We start from the raw sequence: 23,687 nt of genomic DNA, 5'->3' as shown, positions 1-23,687 counted from the left end.
TAAAAGTATGTAGGGGTAAGTTTTGTTGTTTTTGTTTTTTTTTTTTTCACACACATTTAGGTGACTTTGGGTTTGGTCTTATAACCCCACAACCAACCAAACTGTTTACCTAACGGTAACCCTTCTTCTGTTTCATGACCCCTCCCAGACCTCTAAAATCTGAGGGCCTTAACAAAACATGACAACAAGGACAAAGGACAGCTTATATTTCCTCACAGTCTGTTACACATAGCAGTCAATATTCTTTACGTTTTCACTGCCCCCGATATTGCAAAACTTACTGAGGAAAAACAAGTGAAAAATTATATATCGTCCCTTCCTGATCCCTTTTCTAGAGCTGGTGCCTCTTTAAGAGAGGTTTCCGCCCTGTATGAGGACTTCCACACTTGTGTGTGATCAGTGCGCTAATGTGGAAAGGAATCGCAGGAAGCAGAAACACAATCTAATGAAGCTGCTGAGGAGGTATACAAACACGCCATGACACTGTTAGATCATGAGATTTGGCTTTATTTTGGCGTGTTGCATTTGACTATTGGTTTAAGAATATAGTAGAAGGAGAAATAGACATATAAGCAGAGCCTGTGTTTGGATTTGATCTTAATTGTAATTTGTAATTATTTCAAATGACTAATGTGTGATATTCATGTTTTATTTACACCCTTACAAACATTTACAAGTTTTTTTTTTCATTTATATGTTCTCATAAGAGTAAAAGAAAAAGACGTATTTTATACTTGAAACATTCTTTAGAAAAGTAATGGAGATAATGGAATTCCCCCTCCGTTTCATTTTTGTGCTACAGTGAGTTTCCACAGCCTCGTGATGCTTTCTCTCTGCAGTGTTGCAAGATGAAACACTCTGTGTCAACGCACTGCCAGGCTTTGGTTTGTTTTGAATGTGAATCAGATGACACATGAAGGCATTCGTATTTTTTCCACAATTGATTAATTCAGTGTTTGCCAATAATTGTATGTCCCAGAGGGAATGTACGTAATTGTGATGGTAAATGTGCTACTGATTAGCCCAAGAGCTGGTGTAGTGTGGGAACTTGACCTACATATTGTTTTAGATTAGTTACAGATGCGACCCATGTAGCTGATGGAACTGAGTTACCGTTGAATCAGCAAAACCCAAATTCCCTTGAAATATACTCCCAGGCATAATTTGGTAAGGAACAGGGGGAGAAGGGGGGTTGGGTACAACTTTAATGTCTCCTAATAGGGCTCTAAGTCTGAAAATGAATCAGGCTTTGTTGAGCAGCATATACCGTTGAGAGATGTGTGACGTGTTCGGTGTTGGTAAAACGCCCACTGCATGAGGAAGTGCAGATGCTTTGGAGAGAATTCAATCAAAATTTGTTCTTAACTATTTTCATCACAAACTCAGAGTGTTGGGTTCAGCGAAAGAAAAGCAGTAGCACATGATTGCTAGTGAAAGTTAAGGACAAACGTCTATTGAATCTAGGCTTTTGTATTGCTTCACTGCAATGACAAAATATGCTAGTGAGTAAATCTTTTTTACATTACATGGCTGTGTGAATTTTATGGATTCAAGTTAAACATAAAATATATAATATGAGACAGCTATAACTACAGTAGTATACATGTTTTATGACTCTTTGGGATTATTAGTAATTTAGGAATAAACAAGTGTTGACCTAAAAATGGCCCTTTTGTGGATAGTTGCACTAAGAAACTTACATGAAAGGGTAGACCTTGTTCATTCTGGATATTTGAGTCAGCAAGGGAAAGACATCCTGCTGTAGTTTTCCAGTGGTCACATGCTAATTTCCACTGAATTATAGAAGCCACGATAACCACTCGAGCGTTTTCTCCAGTGCTTTTTGCTGCATTTGCTGATTTTTTTTAAGTTTGGCTTGTTTGTTTGTTATTCTTTTTTTCCTGGGTTTGATTATTCATGTCTAGGTCACAGTAAAGAACTGTAGCCAGGTCTGGAGCTCCGCCTTGCCCACAGGGGGTCCACAGGCACATTTTACTAGCATACTCTTCTGGAGACAAGTCACTGCGTTCAGACCATAGAAACAAAAGGCATGCTGTGAATGACATCTTTAAAGACTCAACACAAATCTTTTCATTATTTTTTTTATATTGGAGAACTATTTAAAAGTAATAACTATCACATTTACTTTTGGAATCACTTAAGAACACTCATTTAACAAGCCTCACAAACATGTAGCAGAACACTGTTACTGTTGATTGCCTTTTTCTGTCAGGAACTCGAACAGGTATTGATGGCTTTTGGTTTCTGTATTGCACCACAGATAATATGAAGCCAAAGTTAAGGACTGGAAAAATACTTGAGGCTTGACTCCTTCATCATTTCTCAGTGACAAATATTGACTTCCAGGGAACACTAACTCATGTATGCCCCCCATCTGTTTTGCAGTCTGTTCGGTTCCTGTCATATTTGTAATGTCCTGGCCAGTGTGATTTAAACTCTTTGAAATGATTTCCTGAGTTGTTTTGGGCCATGGGTCCATAATCTTTTTTTTATGTCATAATAAAGTCCTGTTCCTTACACTGAAGGTCAAATATCGGTGTTGGGTTGAAAGTCTTGTATGTGAATACTGTGTGTGTTTATATAAGTGTTATTATTATTATTATTATTATTATTAGTAGTAGTAGTAGTAGTAGTAGTACTAGTAGTACTAATAGTAGTCGTCCTAATAGTGGTAATAGTTATAACACTGTTGTTGCTATGCATTGCTTTACACTCAGCAATGGTTCTTCAATTTCCCATTTCATTGGTCAAGATTGCTCTATTTCCCTGGTACAATTTATTCTGTCTCTTGGACCCATAGTGCAAGATACCAGTAAGATATCTTACGACCTGAATTACAATAAATTCAACCCCTTATCACATCACACTGAATACAGATAACATTTTTATTGATAGTGTGTCTTGGGTGCTGCATAGTCATCTTGATCATTTTTGATCATGTTATCATGTTAAAAGATCAGCTGCCTTAAGATGGCTTATTGCCCTTGGGTGCTTCACACCTTCTAATATGCACTAGTCTGCTGTTTTAACTACTTGGAAATAGAGAAAGACATCATTACAAAATAGTTTGTGGCAACAACTGACCAGATGGGCCAACATTCTCATATCTCTACAGGAATGTTACATCATATCAATTTTATCACTTCCATGCTGGTAGCTTTTCATCCAATAAAATATGGAAACAGAGAAGTTCTAATTTTAGATACAAGCACAAGAGGCCTTGGATCAAACCCTCCACCTTACAACATGGAAAACTGACATGAAGACAAGAGCACCTGGATCAAATGTTCCATCCTACAACATGAAACGCTGAAAGCAAGACTAGAGCCCCTGATTCAAACCCTCCACCTTACAACATGGAATATTGCAAAGGGGACTACCTACTACCAGTTTAATTTTTACCCTTGGACTTTTACTCCTCACAATCTAGAATCCTTGCCTTCAACTGACAGCACCACGTCCTGGTGAATTTTTGAGAAAACGTGTGCTTCCCCACAAACTTCAAGATATATTATTTTCAGCAATACCACTGAGGATCTGGAGACTATGATCTGAGCTTATTACATTGCATATGATAGAGGTCTTCTGCCCACTGGAAAAACACATAAAACAATTCAATCAATCTTATTGTGGGTGGTATTCTCATTCTACTGTTTCTTTATAACTAACTACTCGTTACTTTAAGCTATTGTGTAGTGCTATGTACAAAACCTTCTTGAATTTCTAGCTATGCTCTGCAGTGCACAGACACATGAATATCATCTAGATAAAGACCTATCTATGCATGATTTACTTAATGCTGTAACTTATAGACAACAATCAAAGGTGTTGGTTTTCAAAATTAATTTACAACAAGCGCTGGTGGTTATACTCCTTTCTCTATATATTTCCTTCTTGAAGTATCCATCAGCAGAATCTGTGGCACCAGGGTAGCAGCTGTGGGGCTCGGTCTTTATCTGCAGAGAGGGTGAGAACCAACATCATAGATTTCAAATCAGGCAAAACCATTTAAGTGAGCGCTCCCCAGGCTCTACCAGACTGTGCATTTTGGCCCTTTATCACTTGGAAAACACTTGAAAAAAATGTTGCCGAAGAGAAGAGCTGATTGACTGAATGTTCGTTGAAATCAATACATTAATTTTGTTATTGGAACAGCATTGCATATTGCTTAATCAGCTTGTTGTTTCCTGTAATATCCTGCATGTTTGTAAAGACATTTCCCTTGATTTCAGTGCTGCAACCCACCCTAACCCCCACCGACAACATTGTAGGGTTGCAATGGTGCCCTATAAATAAATATTGACAATACTATATTTGAAGTAAAATACTTAAAGGGTGTTAGACTGCAGCATTGATTTAAGGTTCCCCAAATATTTATTTGGTTCTGTCCATAGTCATTATTGATTTTCTGTATGACCGGAGAATGGAAGTGAATCCCTACCATCCACTTTAATCCTGTTGCTGACATAGTGTGGGAATAGATCAAAATAGAAAATATGGCAATCATTTTTTTTTATTTCTGCATCCAAATATACATAGAATGTACACATTTACCAGCAGTCAGTTGTTGCAAAAAAGTATTTTTGTCTTTGTTTTAATACATGGCTCCATGTAACACCATAGTTTTGTATGTATGTCTGCCTGATACAGATGCACGTGACACAAGCACTTGGGATGCTAAAACTGAGGACATAGTTCCCTGTTTCCATATGGTGATTGGCTCATCCATCAAGAGCCAATTTATTTCTTTGTGATAGCAACAGATTTTCTAGTTATCTAAGCATGGACAAGGCCAGGCATAAGAAGATGCGTTATTTTGAACTATTTACAATTAACAATGACAGCATCAATATATTCTGTACACCTGTTCAGAAACATTGAAACTAAAACTTAGTTTATGTATATCTCAAAGTTTCTAAAACAGTTGTTCCATGACTTTTACAAGGAAATGAATACGCAAATGAAAATACATTAATTTTTATTTACTAGGGTGAAAAATGCTGGACTGGATCTTATATGTTAAATCTGTCCACCTGCATACTTTAACAAAGAGAAATAAACACTAATAATCTCAGCTGCAGGACACCATGTGGGGTTAGTCTTTGAAAACATACGCTGAGTTTGATGAAACTGATCTTGAGGGCAGTGAGAGGAGTTATAAACCAAAATGAGTGTTTTTTTTCCTCTCTCATGGGACCTGAAGAAAGACTGACCTTGGAAAGAACAATAAATCAAATTACATTCAGTCCTCAGAGATTCCTTGTAAAGTGTGTCCTGGAACGTTGACTTAAAGAAAAGTTCAAACAATTGGTAAATTGTTTGTTAAATTATATTTAGTGATAGTTATACATGGGTATAAAGGAATCCTTTCATCAATATAAGGCCCCCATTCAGATTCTGACACTAGTCAAGTGACTCTTCCTTGTCCTTGTGGAATGGCAATTCACATTTATGCAACACTCTCATGTGTTTTGCCTTGTGAACCAAGGCAGACATTGTTCCTTGCCCCAGCATTTCACATTCAGTGCAAAATATAAACCCTGAATGTCTGGATGAAATAACATTTTGAAAAATTTGAAATTGCATTTTGAAATAGACATTCAAGTGGACCTTCGTAAGAACATTTGTAAAATGGAACTTATTTTGTTAATATCTAAAAATATGCAGAAGAGGCCTGTCTTGATCTCATATTGCTTTTTGCAATTGATTCAAGTAGCATCAGTACATACAAACTATGTTAAGATTGGTAAGACAAATATAGAATACATAACAATGATATTTTACAGACACAATTTTGAATGTATATATCATATAATATGATTTCAATGTTATAAAATTTAAATTTAAGCTTTCATTGTGTTGAACGTATAAGTTCTTTGTCTGGTAAAAAGCAACACTGCTTATAATACAGTTTGAGTGCTACAATGTTGAGGTTGTTTCTGCCTGACAACTAGAATTCTGATTTTTAACCCAGTTTGCTGTTGCTTAGTAACTGTGAAAGAAAGTCAGCCTGAAGTGAAAATCCTCTTTGCCACTGGCTTCCCTCAGCTACACACTGACAGTGCCATGGCAGACAAGCATATAAAAAGACTGTCTTAACCTATATAATGACAGACATAGTTTATCTAGATGTGAACAGGACTTACTGAAACAACTAAGAAATATGTAAAAGACGAAACCTAAATGGTCGAAATCTCAAAATATTGAATGGCCATCCTTGAATGATTATTTATGGATTACATTTATATCCAAATTATGAAATGTGTTGCCTAGCCTTGATTCAAAGATTGAAATTACATGAAAAGTTATTTTGCTATGCTATTTGAAATGGAGACTCACAGACAAACAAAGACAACACTTAATTAGTACGTTTTTTACAACCAAATAAATAAGTCAGTTCTTTAGAGTGACAGCTACTGTTTGTTTTTCCATATTGCCGGTATGTCTGTGTGCAAATTATGTGTAGAATGCATAGATGTACATACCTAAAAAACTCATGTAGGCCTCATCAGACTTCAAAGCTTCTAGATGCATTGTTTGAGTAATTGTTTGCATCAGCAGATGATTTAGTAATCAGTGATTGTAAAATGCTTGTGCCCCCCACCCACTGTTATGTCAATACCTGTGTACAGAATAGGTAATAATAAATGTACAGCAAGTGTTGCAACAATAATTGAACCTGGCTGGGAGATAATGCAGAGGTCATTTTGTGACAGTGGGAATAGCGTGGAAGACAACATTGGCTATACTGAAATGCGACTGTGTTTTTTTTTTTTTCATTCAGTGAAAATTGCCCCATGGCATAGAGGACATGGTAGAGACCTGGATATTTAGAAACAGCAGAAAAGAGATAGAGCGGTCCATCGACAGATGCAGCGCTTAGGGACATGATGGAGTGTCTGAACAACTGATAGATTATAGATAAAGAAGAGTAGAACGGTGCTCTCATTGATGAACAAGAACTCATGTATCAAATTCCTCACATGTACCTGCATGCTGAGCTTGAAATTCTTTATATTTGCTGTAGGGACACAGTCCTCAGTGTATTGGTTGTGAGACATTACCCATCTGAGGTGGAATGGCTCCTGCGCTCAATATACAAAATGACTCCATGAGAGTTGTAAGGGTGCAATACTACTCAACATTTGCTTTTGATTATTGGAATATTACATCATGTTTGTGAGAAGATTTTTTCTATCTAGGTCTGGTTTCAAAACACTTTGCTATGCAGACTTTCATCTGAACAGAGCAACCTTGCTGAACATGCATTGAAAAGCTGAAGATCAAATCATAATATCTGAACCACTTGAGAGTGTACATGGAACAATGTTAGGGAGCAAAAAGTTGTGAAGTAGTTATGGTTTAGATCTGTTCTACATGTAACTGTGTACGAGGCCAAATATGAGCAGCAGTTTACAGACGGTAGAGAAATGAGAAACGGGACAGCATGAACAAACAAGTCAAGCAACAACTCAAGAAATTACTAAAGGCTGCTCACAGATTTGAGAAGAACGAGTTGTTAGAAAGGGGTACCTAACCTAACACTAACCTAAAACATAACTGGACAAAGCCAGAGTAGAAATATGTTGATATGAATACAAGTAGCAGACTGGAGTGACATCCGGGTTCATAGTAAAAGTGGAAGGTAACAGTGACAGACTACAGGACAATGGAAACACTCACAGCAGGGGAGGAAAGATCAGGAATAATAAGAGATCAGGTTTGGAAACGTTATCCAGGCAGAGTCCCATAACAGGTTTCATGAGAAAATAGGACCAGACCCAATACAGAACCATGAGGTACACCAGGTGTAAGGTGGTCTTTGCAATAAATTCTTCGGGTAGCTTTCCTACGTCAATAACTGATTTCATACTATATTTTCCCATAAAATAAAAATAAATCTTGCCATAGTTGTTCTCAGTATTCTTTATTTTCACTGCCAAGAGAATAGGCTACTTTACAAAAAAAGAAAAGAAAAAAACTGACACTTGGCTCTTAACAGATAAACACTTACTTTAACACCTTGAAGTACAAACACATCCAGGACATATGGCAGGATATTCAACAGATTGGCCCACTGTCTTCATTCACATGGAATTCAGGCCAATGTTTAATTAGTGCATAGTGTTAAAGTAGACTGCTACAGTATGCTTGCCAGATAGTTACCTTGTCAGTTGTTGTATTATTTGGAGTAGTATGTGATACAGTATTTAGGTTCCTGCCAGTTACATGTAATGAATAAAGGTCAAGAACAAATGAGCAACACTGCAAAAGTTTACCAAACCCAGGTGACTTGTTTTCATAGGTATCTTCTGTTTTGTTTGTTTATTGCATAGTGTGCAGAGTGTCATACTTCCTAGTTTTATTTTGTTAATACAACATTGCATCCATTGTCTGTTACAATTTGCGTAATTTTATCTTACAGAAAAGCCTGCTTTTTTAAACAAATGTCAGTATTTCAGACACATCAAACACAATAGAGTATATGATACTGTAAATAATATTGTAATGTAGTCTGCAAATGGAATGGTTGAAGTATGCCAATAAACAAGAAAAAAATCTCATACATTAGAATAAGATATTCTAAAATCCAGTGTCTGAAAATGGTGGCTTTCGCCCTGTTGCAGTACTGTGAGAGAGGGGATTTGTCTTCCGAAGTCTGTTGGAGCTTGCCAAAAGTTCATCTAACTTTTTGCCATCTGGAGTGTCACATTACAAAAGCAGGCAAGTTATACTCTTTTAATCCTTTGTCAGACCAGACATTATAATCTGCCTTTTTAGGGCTTTTCTAAATTCTAATACATAATATTCTGCTGTTTATTTTGTGCTGCTTTATCTTAACTTTCAATTTGCTCTAAAGAGCATGGGATTTGCTAAAGTGGTGTGCAATTTAGAAAGGCACAATTAAATGCCACAGGAGTGTAATCAGATTTGATCCCGTATTATTTTTAGCTTTGTTATCTTACAAAAGTGACACCCTGATCAATCAAAGTAAACGGATAGCAAAAGAGTGCATAAAAATGACAAGAGAGTCCATCAGGATGTGATAAATAAATAAAAGTGCTCTTTTTAGTACCGTGCCCGCCACAATGTGTCCGATTGCACTTTTTTGTGCAAGGCAAGCAGCTTCTCTTGTGCTGATGGGGGTTCGGGCCTTCTGAGAACATCATCAGTCAGGATGCATATGCCAATGCAGTAAGCCCAGCGCTGGCAGAGATCCTAGCCTGGCTGCTGACAGATGACTCCGTCTTTAAGTGTTATTTGTGGGAAACTGAAACAGAGCGAGGTGCTGTTTTTTATCACGGCTGAAAGGAATGAAGTGGCTGTAATCCTGTTGCATCTTTATATGCTCTCCAGTAATTAACATCAGAGGGCTTGTGAAAAAGGCACTGGGCACATTTATCACAGGCCTTCACCAAAAACCAATTTGTACTGTCCTTTGTGAAGACAGGCCAGCCCTTTGAACGCTCCAAAGTGATTCAAGATTAAGCGTTCAGGTTGTTTGTTTTCATGCCCTACAAATTAGCGGTTTGCCTCTCTCAACACAACAACTACAAGTTGAGAACACTGCTTTTTACCCATTTTATGCCCTTCTCCTGTATTCATGACTCTTCACCTTGACTTGCTTTTTACTTTTCTTATTTTGTCTGAGGATAACACACATTTTGTTTGGAGTGTGTGTGTGTGGGTGGGTGAGTGGTGGGTATTGGAACTCAAAGCCATGGAACCTTCCGGGCTCTTAGCAACCTTGAGCACCACATACACTTTATTCAGTAGGATCATAATACTGGAGGAAAAACAATAGTTTTCTTACTCTCACTGATATATACACAATTTCAGCGCAATTGCTAGAATTCTGCTTCCTTCCAAAGGATTTGTTTTTGGCACTGTAGATTGTGACATAAATACATTAACCACCACTGTGCCCCCTTAAATGAATCATGCACATTTATAGTTTTTCTTTCCTTTTACATCATAACAGTTAACACAGAATAATCATTATTAGTTTAGATCAGTATTTTGATTAAATGATGCATGTCAGTGCATATACTGTATGTGCCGATACCTCATCAATATTAATACAAGAGATTCAAGCAGTGCATGCTATACCTACCAGTGGGAGAGGGTTGACAAGGGTTGATTAAGGTTGGCGGTAAGCTTGTGGTAAGCTTGGCGGTAAGCTTGGGGGGCTATTCAGTGCACTACAGTAAAGTTAGAACTCATTGGAGGATGGGCACTACTTCACTGATGTCATCCAGGCACCTGAGGAGCTGCAGAGTTGTGGTGCAACTGACGAAACCTGACTAACCTACCTACATCTAACTCCTCTGCTGTATGCTCCTGGTTGTTCTTGGCAGGCAACACGACCGCTTTTTAACACTGGCCATAAGGCTCAGTCTGCATTCAAGACAAATCTGACTGAGATACTCGGGCCACAGGGCTCAGTGTGCATTCAAGATAAATCTCACTGAGATACTCAGGCCATAGGGCTCAGTCTGCATTCAGGACAAATCTGACTGAGATACTCAGGATCCCAGGACTTTGCTTTTAGGTTAGGTTAAAGTTAAGCTTTGAGTCAGTGGGCCTTAATTGCCTCCTTATTATATAACATAGCTGCACAATGTCTAATTTGACATTTTACCCTGTGAGAACTAAAGGGAGATCCTGAGTTCAAACAATTTAGTGATACAGACAAGTGGAAAAGCGCTAATATTCTTTCTAGCACGCTGAGGGTTAGTTCAATATGGAGTCTGGGCACTCTGTTGGCCAAAGTGCAGACTCTTTCATGAAGAAAGAGATTGGTCTTTGGGGAGCTCTTTTCAACTGGAAAAAAAGCTCTGTGTCAAAGTCATACATAAAAGTCACACAGTGCCTTGAGAGGTATGCCTGATACAAATTGGCAAGAGGGAATCTGTATCTGTGTCTGTCTTTCAGTGGCAGGAGAAAACAGGAATGTAACAGGTGTTTTTCCTCGGTTTTGGGGGCACCATTTCACATTGTAGTGGTGCTCAATCTGAGAAGTCCAGCTCTGACCAAAGGTTTTCATTGTTTTATTTTTAAACACATTTTCAAATTCCCAATTTCAAGTGATTAAACATTCAGTTAGACAGGATATTTTAGATACCATTCGGATAAGAGCCAGTTAATGCCTGGTATAACGTGATTCAGGCTCACAATCGATTAAATTTATGAACTGTAAATAAGACAAAGGGTGGAATGAAAACCAGAAGCTTGTGGGACTCAATAGTATGCCTTTAGCAAAAATAACAGGAAGCTTTATTCATAACAAATAGTCATGTGGTCTCATATGATACAAATATTACATTAAATCTGCATAAAAGAAAAAATGGTGTGCAGCAAGCTGGAGTATTAGGCTGAATTGACTCAAATGTTGGATAAATGCCACAACTTTGACTTTAAATTGCACCTATAGTGCCTATGAACAATTATGAATAATTCCATTTCACTTTACATTGTTCAAAGCTTGTTTACTACATAGTGTGTCATGATAAATTGCTGTTAAAGAGTAAATTCAAATGTGCAAATGTGAGTACCTGAACAATACCATTTTGATGAACATAGCAATATAGGCTACATTTGGCTGTTTGCCCCCCCCCCCCCCCCCCCCCCCGTTTTTCTTGCCTTTGCTTTGGCCGACTTTCATGTAAAAATAACGCGTTTCCTTTAAGAGAAAATGGGACACATCATTCAGGACTGTGGGGAAGGGCGGTTTAGAAAACCACGCGTCTATCCACATAATATTCTAAGAGAAACATTTTAGTAATTAAAGGAAGTATTTCATGTTTTGTAAAAATAAAATTGTAATAATGTTATGCTATTGGAAATGTATTGCTTGGTCAGCTTTTTTCTAATGTTTACTTGCTCCCCTTGTCTTAGGCGTCCTGACAGTTCAGACTGAACCAATGCTGGAAGACTTGCGCCGACAGACCGCAAGCTCAGTAGCACTGCGAAAGAATACACTAACGCAGCATCTCTTATAATTGCGGTCACGAAGTAATTAAGGTAAGTCCACTTTTATTGTGTAGTCAACATTAAATAATTTACAGTACGATCCTTTCGAATATCTGAGGACAAGTTACGTGCTCGTCATTGCACACTGAACGAACACTCTCATTCTTTTGTTCGTTTGTGTAGAGTGATACGTGCTTGCATATACTGCAGCTAATTGGGTCCCATTACTCTTTTTGAATCCAGACGCAAATATATACTCATTTTTGCAACATGACAGTTAACTTGCTATGACTGACAAGTGTTTTATTTTTGTTTTTATTTGTTTTCAATGAAATGCATAACATTGGACATATTTGCTACTTTTTCTTGCTTCCAAGGTTTTTTTTTTACCGTCTTTCACTAAGTGCAGGACTGATAAAAAAGAGGTTTCTTCCACAAGCCTGTAGAGATTTATGGGTTAGAGAACCATCGCACCACTCAAGTGACAAACCAGCGGTTACATTAGCAACGCTCTTTGGCGTTGGATGAGCATGCCAGATGCTGTCTCAGGTGAAGAGAAAATGGAGCAATTCAAAGTCAGTTTAGGGTCGGCCGTTTAATTTGTCATACATTGAACAGTGCAGCCAGTTTAAGGAAGTTGTTGTGTGATCTTGCCATTGTGAGTGTCGGCAGTATTTGCAGTGTGTCCTGTTCGTAGCCCTGCCTACAGGGGAGTTATTGTCGTCATAAAAGCGATGAAAACTTTCTCCTGCTCCTTTTGTCCGTTTCGTCTGTATTACCGAAATGAAGAGTGACGACGAGATAAATGATTATGGGGTAGGCTAAATGTAACCGCATCGGATTTCGATCGTGTGCAGTGTAGGGTTTCATCACGTCTCGGTTAGATATTAATGCTGTTGAATAACATCATGTAACTATGATTAATTTCCTCTTGATTTAGAATAATCCCGACCTGCTTTCATGGCCAGCCTCTTTTTCGCGATGCATTCCGAGATTACGTGACAGCTCTTAAAACCACACGATTAATGCTTTTGATTAATCATCTTTGATATTGGACCTCAAATTACAGGTGCAATTTGCTAATCTGTAAATTTCCAGTGCAGTGATTTCATTTACAATATTTGGAATACTGCCGCTAGAGCCAGATCAGAGCAGTCTACGTTACAAGCATTAGATTTTAATGTACATTCGTACGAAATAATAACTTTTCAAATGTGCCTCGGCATTCCGCCAGACATAGGCTGGAGACAGGTTGTTTTAATGACGTTAATGATGTCATCCAGGTCGTTCCCCATTAATATTTGTCATATATTTATCTTCAATCCTATGATGTAATTGATGCGGAGAACAGAACACCATATTCTGTCTGCACAGTTTTGAAGTTTCCTATTAGTACACAGCAGTAATGGAAAGTACAACTGAGTGGTTTAGAGATTGCATATTATGTTCCCAGACTGCCCCATGAAGTCAAATCTAATTATTTTGTTTTTGAAAGCAAGTTTTTCATCAGTGTCATTTTCAGTGTCAGGATTGTATGATCTCGGCTGAAATATATCCACTTAACAAAGGCAACCATAATTAGCATGAACTGAATGACCTCCACTTCTCCCTGTGCTTCCCTCTGGTGTCGCTATTGCCCTTGCAACGTCAGTGCACTGGGGCACCTTGCAGACATGAGTGTTTGCACTTGATCACAGATTGTAGATATGTGGTAAATGACTCAGTGGTTTGCAGCTTTGAATGTGTAACAGATGGTGAAAGCAACTTTACTGAAAAATTAATTCAAAATTGTATTGATATTCACCATTATAGCAGATTATTGCAAAACAGCCCAAGACTGTCTCCCTGCACAGAACAGGTAAATACATCTGCATTAAAGGACTTTACAATGAACATTTTATATACTGAAGCTGAAAATACTCTACAAATTTGGATATGGATTGTGGCCATAGTTTACAACTAAATATTTTTTTGTCAGATACAGTTTTGAAAACATACCCATGTCAATGATACTCTGAATTCTGACTTAATTTCATACCCAAGTGATGGAAATACTATACCTCCTACCAAAAGGAAGTGACAGGGCAAATCAGAATTTCACAAAGAGGGGCATTAAATGGTGGCTCAGTTATAATCACAGTGCTTGTGGAGTCAGTCTGATGAGTTTATTATGAGGTGAGCGCCACAACAGACCAAAACAGAACTAAATCAAAACAAAACATTTCTATGTTGTAAATCTTAACGTTGGCTCTCAAAGTCTCCATCATTTTAAGTGCATTATCTGAAACAGTTTTGTGACATGTCAAATTAATCACCTCTGTATCAAGAATAAGCCAAGTAGACAATTTTAGATTCACTGTGTCCCTATAAGTAAATGTGTGATGAAATATTGACAATATACCATAGATAACAAAAGTTTTAAATAATGAAAACTCCTTGCCTATCTGAATGTGCATATGGTTTGTCCACTGGAAGAAAGCATGTACCGCATGCTTCCATTAAATTCACAGCCTACACTATCTATGTGCCCTTTGAGGCTGTCTGCCCTAAGGCTGTTGATACTCTGGAATGTCTGAAAAGTGGGTAGAAGGTAAAGTGACTTCAAGTGGCCTCAAATACAGTTCTGCATTCAGCCAAACTGCTTATGTTGTGTCCTAGTACACACACACAGTTTTTTTTTTTTTTCAAGGACTGTCGCAAAGGAAAAAAACCTTATTCAGCTGGGGTACATGGCAACTCTGTATGAGTTCCAAAGTTTTTTAGTAGTGTGTTTCACACACATATATTAAATGTTAAAATGTTAAAATGAGTGGTGATGATACCTAAGAATGTTCAAAGATTATTTGTGCTGTTGTGAAATACTTCTTGGGAAGGAAAATAAAACATGCCCATCAACACACTGTCCAATGTTTTAATAGGAGTGAGCTGCTATCTTGTTTTGGCTAACTTGATTATGTAGTGTAGTCATTTGTGCACCGCTGTCTGTTGAGTCAGGTTGCCAACAAACACAGCCCTGAAGTGAACTGAGCTTATGAGGCCTGAAGTGAAGTGCTTGCATAGCTTGCTACAAGGTGGTAGTCAGGTCTGGTAATTAAGTGTAAGAGTAAGTCGTGTGTGGTATTTAACACTAAAAGCTGCAAAAATGTAGTCTCATAACAATTTTAATTGCATGTGTGAGAGCTTTGAGGGGTTTTGACACCTTCATTACAACCCCAGAGTGACTTTTAAGCTAAAAAGAAGATCCAAATTTTCTTCTCTGCAATGGGTTGGCATATTCTATATTAAATACCAAGATCAGAGGGGAAAATTAGTTGAAAAATTATCCTGTTACAGCACTTATGACAGATATTGTGCAGGTCAGAGTAACTGAAATGCGGAAGCATAAATGTGAGGTTTGGTCAATGTGGGACATTGCTGATTTAGTGTCAGGGGCTACAGTTTGTGTTTCTGTTGTGTTTTCCTTTTCCAAATTATGGCCAGGCTTAACCAACTTAGGGTGGCTGAGCAGTGTCAAGGTTAACAATATGGCTGGCAATATGGCAGTGAAAAAGCAAGAAGGTCAATGCTTGCTCTTATAAAATTGGCCGCTCTCAACTTAAGTATGTGCTCATACATGAGAAATAAAATGGCTGTTAGTTAGAACCTCTTCTATGGCCACTGCTTATAGCACACATCATTACAGTCTTGCCCTTGCTGCCAGTGTTGGAACTGTCTCCATGAAGCAGTGAAATAATGGCTCTTGTCACTTGCATTGACTTGGTATGTTTTTCCTGAAACGTGTTGCACTGATGAAGCTAATTGGTTACATAATCAAAAAAATTGTTTTGTAGTGGTTTGTTTTGCAGTTTTGTAATGGGTCTTATGTGGTATTTGGTTCTGGCTTGGCTCAACAGGAAAGAGAGTGGAAAGAACCAAGCATTAGAACTTCACATTTCCACCTGTTTAGATGGAGTCTTAAACGGTGAAGTGGCTAGTGTTGACATCCTGTTGAGTCGTCAGTTGTCTGCAAACAGCAGCCAGTTGCCAGGGATATGCTGCCTTGAAAACTTGTACAGTTAGTCTTACAATGGTGATTGTCCACCACACAGCTAACTGCAGCATTAGCTTGTTAGTTCAATGTTAGAATCACTTGATCTGATAAAGCGAAGGCAATCGAGTTGCTGGAATGAGACTTGGGGAAAATCTTCACATTTTTTGCATTCTTGTGATATGAGCAGCTGAAACACATGGTAAAGCGTGATTGTAATTAAGGCCAGTCCATAGATCATTTCCTTGTAAGTGAACCATTCATCCACTGATAATGGCTAAAACAACTTCATAGTATTACCAGTTGTGACAGTTTGTCTTGATAGTGTATCACCATCACTTATCTCCGACATACCATCTACAGTTTCATTTAGTAAAAAAACAGTGTTAATATTAGTTTGGGCATATTTTCTTTCTTCAGGTTTTCACTCTGTAGCTGGTAACAGTATTGTGGAGAGAGTGCGAACAGTACATGTCCATTAACCCTCTCCAAACCATCTTTCTGGGGACATGTTCAGGAATTGTTTAAAAGGTTTCTAATTCCTATGAAAAATATGTATGGCTCTGCTTCTTGTTCCTGAAATAAAATGTTTGGTAACAGAGTTTCAAACCTTCAGATTTGACGGGTCACATCATTGTGCAGTATGATGTTTAAAAATAATTTGAAAGAACTAGCATTGTGCAGACAAATACACTAGACAGTGAACAGCCATTGGAGTACGTTGAGGGTGACAGGCACTTTGGTTAACATTGTGATGTTCAAAGCCTCCAGGTCAGATCGAGAGGAAAAAGTAATGTGGCTGTTTGTGACTTTTTTATGAACTTAATATGGAACAAAATGATTGAACAGAAAATGTACCACAGATTTTCATTGTTTTCCAGTAGGAAAACCCACATCCGAGCTGTGATTACAGATGGAAGATCACAGATTCACTCGCGGGATCATAATCGGTGAAGCAAAACTCTTGTTTCTTTTTGAGTAGTTTGAGTGTGTATTGCGTTTTAGGTGGAGGCTGTGGCGATCTGAGCGCTTTTATTGCATGGAATCTTGGTGAATAGGAAAATCTTTTCCAGCTGCGGTAATTAAAGTTTCTGCTGTTTTCCACAGGCAAGTCTAGAGACAAGCCATGTATCCCTTGGCAGCCATGCTCATGTTGGATGGCGTATAATACATATCTCACAACATGAGATTGTTCTGGGCCCTCTCTTACAGGACCTGCTTTCATTCATCTCGCAGCTCATAAACAAAGCCGGGGAAAAATGGCAGTGGAAAAGGGGTGTCATGGAGAACCGCGGCTGTAACGTTGGTTTCTACATTGCTCAGCAGTCTCCGCAGCAAAGCCAAAAGTGAACATAAACCAGGGGTGCCGTTACCTTTGCTGATGGGCCATCCAAATAATGAAACCTCGTCATGAGCAAAAGGGAATGAGCAGGCAACCATGTTGTGCGGCATAAGAGACCAGCGAACTTGGCCGTCGAGCCAACTGGACCAACCTTTGGACAGACATCACATGAATCAGATTTACAGCTTATGGTTTCAAAATCCCAGTGAACCCGGGGGGATAGGCCCATTCATTTTATTATTAATTTCATTATACTAAAGCTGCTTATTGCGGTTGGGGTTGTGGCAGGGCTGCAGTCTGTCCATGGAAGAATTGGAGGGGGGAGAGGAGGGTGGGGGAAAGGGGTGCACATGTCCCTCCCCAATCTGGAAGAGATGAAGGCCCCTCCGCAGAGCTGACAGGAGTTCATTGGAACTCCATGACTATGAGATCCAGCTGTAGGACTCCACAGTCATACCCAACAGTGCTATCAAACATATAGTTATCATGATCATTATTGTTCAGAAATGTGTCTTTAGGATGTGACTTAATTATGAGCAATACTGGCTGTAGATTTACTGAATAATTTTAATCTTTGCGGGCCTAATCAATGATGGGTTATGTTGTTTTATTATTTATTTATTTATTTATTTATTTTTGCTAGCAGTAAAGTTGTGTGAAGAAATATGCAGCTCCATGGAAGAAATGAATGATGAGCACATGCATCCAAGTCAAGGGTCTTTTTAAAAAGTACGTCAAGTGCTAGCGTCAGACTACTTGCACAAAAAGTAAAATACGATAAAAAATTGCACTGTGTGATGCATTAAATAGGCATTTACAATTTGCAAATTTGCAGAGTCATCACAATAACAGTAATTTAGAGAGAGTGTTTATATTTAGCATCCTTTGAGGAGGACTTTCTCTTCTAAACAGTTGCTCAGCAGGGCGACCATGATGAAAGATTGCTTCAATAATGGAGCACCCAGAAAAAAAAAACAAGCCTAGAGATAGTCTGCTTTTTATAAGGCTCTGTCAGTAGACCTCCAAGCCACGAGCAGTGGAAATTATGGTATCTTAAACATTCCAGTTTATTCTACAAGAGTGTACTCCACACATGGTGAATGCACAATCCACTGAGCAGTATCACAGGTAGATGTAAGATCAATAACCCTCCCTCCAGGGTGTGTGTGATGAATCTGCTTGCGCATGTGCCAGCAGATAGCATGCAGAAATACTGTGGAGCGATCACTAAAACCTCGCGCCCAGTGGGGGACCTTGTTTGTCTCATATTGTCTGCGTTATTTATTATCTGCAGGGGCTTTGTTCTGGATTAAGCTGGGTGGATTTTTGGTTTTTTGGGTTTTTGTTGTTTGTTCGTGTCGGGGTGGGTGGGGGGGAATTAAGAATGTATGACATGTTCTGCATTTTTGAAACGACCAAAAAGTGTCTGTTTTACAGAAACAAATTTCATTTTCCCCACGCTGGTCCACATTAGTTTTTCGCTTAATTCGACAATAAGTAAAGCACATGAAGCGAGCCTGTTAATGTGAGTTTGTGAAGTGGGTACGTCCCTTTGGATTAATGGGCATGGCTTTAGCAGGGGTCTCGTTCTTGTGTTTCCCCCTCTCTTTTTAATGTGGCCTCCCTGGGGGGATTTGCTCTGATTCACCACATCATTTGTGGGCTTGAGCTGTAAACCCTCTGTCCCAGCAGGGCACTGCAGCATCTGCGCTTTGATTTCTCTTTTATTCTGTTTCATTTTATTATCATTTTGCTGTTGTTATTGTTTTTGAAGAGGTGTTACAGACCAGCTTTGCAGTATTACATACAGTGTGGTAAGTACCCACTGAAAACTCTGCTGTAGTTGCAATAGAAGAATAACCCTGGTCATAACTGTCTGTGGACAATTGTTTGTGAAAGATTCTTACAGTGCCCTGGTGAGAGGTCATTCTGATGGCGTTCCACCTGCAGAATTGAAACTTGCCCTGTATTTTGATAGTTAGTGCTGATGTCCACTGGTCGATTTGCTGCTACAAAATCAATTTATGTCTGCTGAGAAAGAAATGTCTCCTTTCGGATAGACACTCTTTTTTTTCTAGTAAGGGGGTCTCCTTGCTTGAAAATGAAACAATAATTTGAAGATGTATTCCCCTGATATGCGTACATGCGCGGCCTGTCTGCGGAGATAATGCTTTCATTGTCTACAGCTTTGTGAGTGTGAGTCACCATTTTCTGACAGTGGGGTGAAATTTGGTTCTTATCATGTTGTGCAGTCACCACTCTGTGTTGGATTAAGTGTCTGATGCCCAATGTGTGTATATGTGTGTGTGTGTGTGTAGTGTGTATGTGCATGCACATATCATTCTATACATGATGAGTTTTCTTTTATGCACCAGTAACTGCATCTCCCAGTTTTGAAATGGGAACTTAAAATGGAAACGGAAGATGTTACTAGCACTGACTGATAGTGTTGGCGGCTGAAAGCTCTACAGTCAGCCATCTCCCTGGTGATGTGCAGTTACATGTTTACCTCAGCATCAGCTGTAGTTTTGTGTATTGTAGGCTAATTCTTTTTAATGTTGGTAGATTCTGGGAAAACATTTTAGAAATTTTAATTTCTTTAATTCCTTTTGCATTTTCCCCCCTTTTTTTACCCAACTATTTAGCAGTCGACAGTTACCCCATTTAAGCTCAACACCACCATAAGGGCAAATGTTGAACCCTCTCAAGTGTGCAGGTGGAGGAGAGTGCAGTCGTCCAGCACACATACATGCCTGTTGGGACCATTTTTCACACTACAAGTTCCACACTGCACCAGGAGGCAAATGGTGTCAGAGGACAGGGGCAATGTCCTGATGCCATCTGAGTAACTCTTAGGCGTCAAAGCGAATCCCTGGGTGCCAGGAACAGGGTGAGGAGGGGCCCCTGGCCGACCTACCCACCCATATCCCTGGTGGAAGGCAGTTTGTTCCATCGATGTGGGCTCCCAGTCATTGCTGGCAAGTAACATGGTGGTTTCAAACCCGGGGTGTGGGGCTAAGCCTGTACTTGGAACAAGTGCTGTTACTGTCTGTGCCACTTGGACTCCTGCATAGTGGTTTTTTACTACAGTGTACACATACACACTACCACAGATTCAAGTATACACCAACAGTACTGGCTTGGTGGTGATACTATTAGGTTAAGGTTGCGTTAACATGATGGCGGCATGGTCTTTTAAAGCATTAAAGGCCTTTCACATACGAGTGAACAGACTGAAATGGAAGCCGCTGTTCTTTTCATTAACCTACTGCATTAATATGCTGTATAGAATAATTCAGCAGAATGCATGAGTGAATCACTTATAATTGGCTACAGTCTGTTTTTTAGGTGAAGGAGAATCTTGTTTTTGTGTTGAACCATATGCTTCCGTGAACAAACAAATCAAATCAAATAAAACCACTGTGCATGTCATGTGAATAGCATTTAGTGTGACCTTAAAGGGCATGGAGACCAGTAAAAACTGTTATTTTCAGCTGTAATTATCAATTTATTGCATGGCTTAAAGATATTCTTGTTTTTTTAACAGAACTGCTGTGCTTGCTGATGAATCATTTTGTTTATTTCACACCGTTGCTTCTGGTACGGTAAATGCTCTACCAGTTACAACAGTGGCACTCAAAATATCCCCCTGCCAAATGACTTTGGCGTTAACTGGCAGTTCCACCAGCTAACGCTGAATGTTTCTAATGGCCTTCCATACCTTATTAGATCATTCCAGACAAACTCAAGGGAATGATGATAATCCATCTGTCCCTTGTTTCAGCTTTTAAAAGAGAAACCTGTTGTCGGTTATGTTATGGAAAATTGCAAGAGTTCATTAGATTTGTTGAATTGGCTGTAAAAGAATGTACATGCACACTGTGCCTGCATAGTTATGTAACACGTTGCTTCGGCTTGTCTCAAAATAGCACTTGAAAACAAAAAAGAGGTCTTTATGCCACCCGCTCAAGGCGCATTGAGCTCCGTGTCACTGGTCCTTTGTGTTCCAGAGTGTTGACTTCAGACTTACAGATGGCTGCCGCTAATTGAATCATAAGATTATTTCAACATTAGGCAGAAAGGAGGATTAAAATCTCTCCGCGGCTGTGACAGTGAATGAATCGACAGAAGGATTGATTAAAAAAACGGCACGATTGTATCGAGTGATGGCAGATGGCACTGCTGGAGAAGTTGCTGCACGAATTGCCATCAGGTCATTATTTATATCTCCCTAGCAGGTGCCTCTCTCTGGGAGGGACTCTCACTGCTTATATTTTCACAATTTATCCATTTCTACAGCTGGAAGGGCACCAGGCCAATCAGGTTAATTATCTCACTAAAGAGTGCGACAGGAGTTTCCCCAGTGGGGATTCAAACGAGCAACATTCTGGTAACCCTAACCACTACTTCATACTGCACCCCCCCCCCCCCCCCCCCCCCATCCCACACTCCCATGTCATGAAACATTCATTTTTCCAGACACTGTCAAAATAAGACACTGGAATACTTCCTGGAACGTGCACCTTTCACTTGAAACACCTGATTACACTAGTGGAAGTCTTGATCTCTCCTTGACAGGAGTACTCATAAACAGTCGGCAAAGGTAATAAGATGGCAATTCAGAGCGGTGCAGGCAGCATTGCAGAATTTATGTGCAGGCGGTCCTGGGTTTGAAATGTTTTCAAATTTGCAGAGGAAGTATAACTTTCAGTGCAACATTTGACCTCATTCTGAAAAAAAAATAGAGAAGAATCTAGCAATTACCCGCTGTCTGTCTGCCCACCAGGAGTGAGTGACAGTGTGGCAGGAGATGAGGCGTCCTTCCCTACCACTGAAACTCGAGACTCATGCATATCGGCAAGCAGGCGAGGTTCTCGTCGAGAAGGGGGAGCTCTCTCTGTGAGTGCTCCACAAACCAAAAGATGATGACATCTCCAAGGCTGCGCAGTGAAGTCATGGTGAGGTTTAAATTAGAGTGTGGGGTTCACAGCAGTTTACTCTGTGCGGCGGACGTGGAAAGCGCGCGGAGCACATCATCCTGTTTGGGCTCTGTCCGTGAGCTTTGTGTTTTCTTACCTTCAGATAATGCTCACTGACTTTCATTAAGAGGGCCCATTGTTTGGAAGGTCTGCCGTAAGAGGAACCATTGTGGTGTTCTGCCCTCATTATTCAGAATGTAATCAAAGTGGGCAGTGGATAAATCATGATTAATTAACTTCTGGAACATGTGAGATCCGTCTTACCGAAGGATTAAACGGTGACCCAAATCCACGCCGTGGAGCGGGAGCGGTGCCTTGGTTCCTCAAGGTGGTTGTTCGTTTTTGAAGCATTCAAAGGAGGTCACATGCCCAGGACCTCCACGTTGTCTGACCCGGTGGCAGCTTTCTTGGCAAAGGACAAAAGTGCATTTTAATTGCAGATTTGGGTGCCTGCTCATTGCAGGTGAGCTTGGCCCATGCTGTACGCCACTAACAGGTGATTGGTCATGTGAGGGACAGCACGCACTAAAGATCACAGAGGAATAGAGGACGCAAGTTGAGGCAGAGCTGACTTTGTAATCCAGGGCCATGAATTTAGCTGTCATTTAATTTAGCTGTTGCTTGAATGCCTCTAAGAGTTGTCCTAAGGTGAGACAAGAGTTCAAAAATGGTAGCCTGTCTACGCTACAGTTTCTTGATGTGGTTCAGATAGTCGCCTTAGTTTATGTGAGTTGTCAAACCTCAAATCATTCTTAAACGGATCTTGTCAGTTCTTGATGCATGGTCAGTTCACTTTAGCTTCACGTGTCTTTGTATTCGTTAAAGTTTATAAGTGGATTTCAATGGCGCATGCAGTCCTCAGCACAAGTGTGCTTGAGATGGTATCTGTTTTTTTTGCAGGAACATCATCAGTCACCCGTAGAAAAGCTGGTTTCTTTTTGTGTGTGTTGAGTTCCATCGCCACAACAACCCTAATCTCCATGTAAATCTTCTTGCTTGTGTTGCCTCTGCCAGGCCACCTAATGCTACCAGGATGAATAGATGTGCTCATCAAATGCTACAGATCAAACTAGGACTGATTGCCCAGCTCACAAAACCTAAGATACTCTGCTTGCCCCAAACCAGTGATGCTGGATGAAGGACCCTGTATCCCTATGTTAATCATACAAAGTGACAGAGTAATTGCCTTATAAAATCGAAAAGATCAAAGTTGACAGTGTTATCAGGGCTCGACAGAGCGAGTGCTTCACTCGCATTTGCGACTAAAAATAGATGTGTGCAAACTGTAAAATGTATTTAGAAGCACGTGTGTGGATAAAAAGTATTACAAAATTCAGCCCAAGCA

At 39.5% G+C, this 23,687-nt stretch overlaps 1 protein-coding gene across 2 annotated transcripts in view; it reads left to right on the top strand.

Annotated features, from left to right (window-relative positions):
• The first annotated feature begins 11,984 nt into the window (after window positions 1–11,984).
• Window positions 11,985–23,687, top strand: part of LOC118796564 (protein FAM110B-like) — a 44,224-nt gene continuing 32,521 nt past the window's right edge. The window contains exons 1-2 of one of the 2 annotated variants that reach the window (XM_036555533.1): window positions 11,995–12,045; window positions 16,906–16,971. The gene's annotated coding sequence lies outside the window, so the exon portion shown is untranslated. Of the gene's footprint in view, window positions 12,046–16,905; window positions 16,972–23,687 lie in introns of both variants that reach the window. The other variant, XM_036555524.1, reaches the window with a different exon arrangement.

Source organism: Megalops cyprinoides, chromosome 2, assembly GCF_013368585.1.
Source record: "Megalops cyprinoides isolate fMegCyp1 chromosome 2, fMegCyp1.pri, whole genome shotgun sequence".
Classification (NCBI taxonomy): Eukaryota; Metazoa; Chordata; class Actinopteri; order Elopiformes; family Megalopidae; genus Megalops; species Megalops cyprinoides.
Note: the sequence above shows the minus strand (reverse complement) of the source record. Positions and strands in the feature narration are given on the sequence as shown.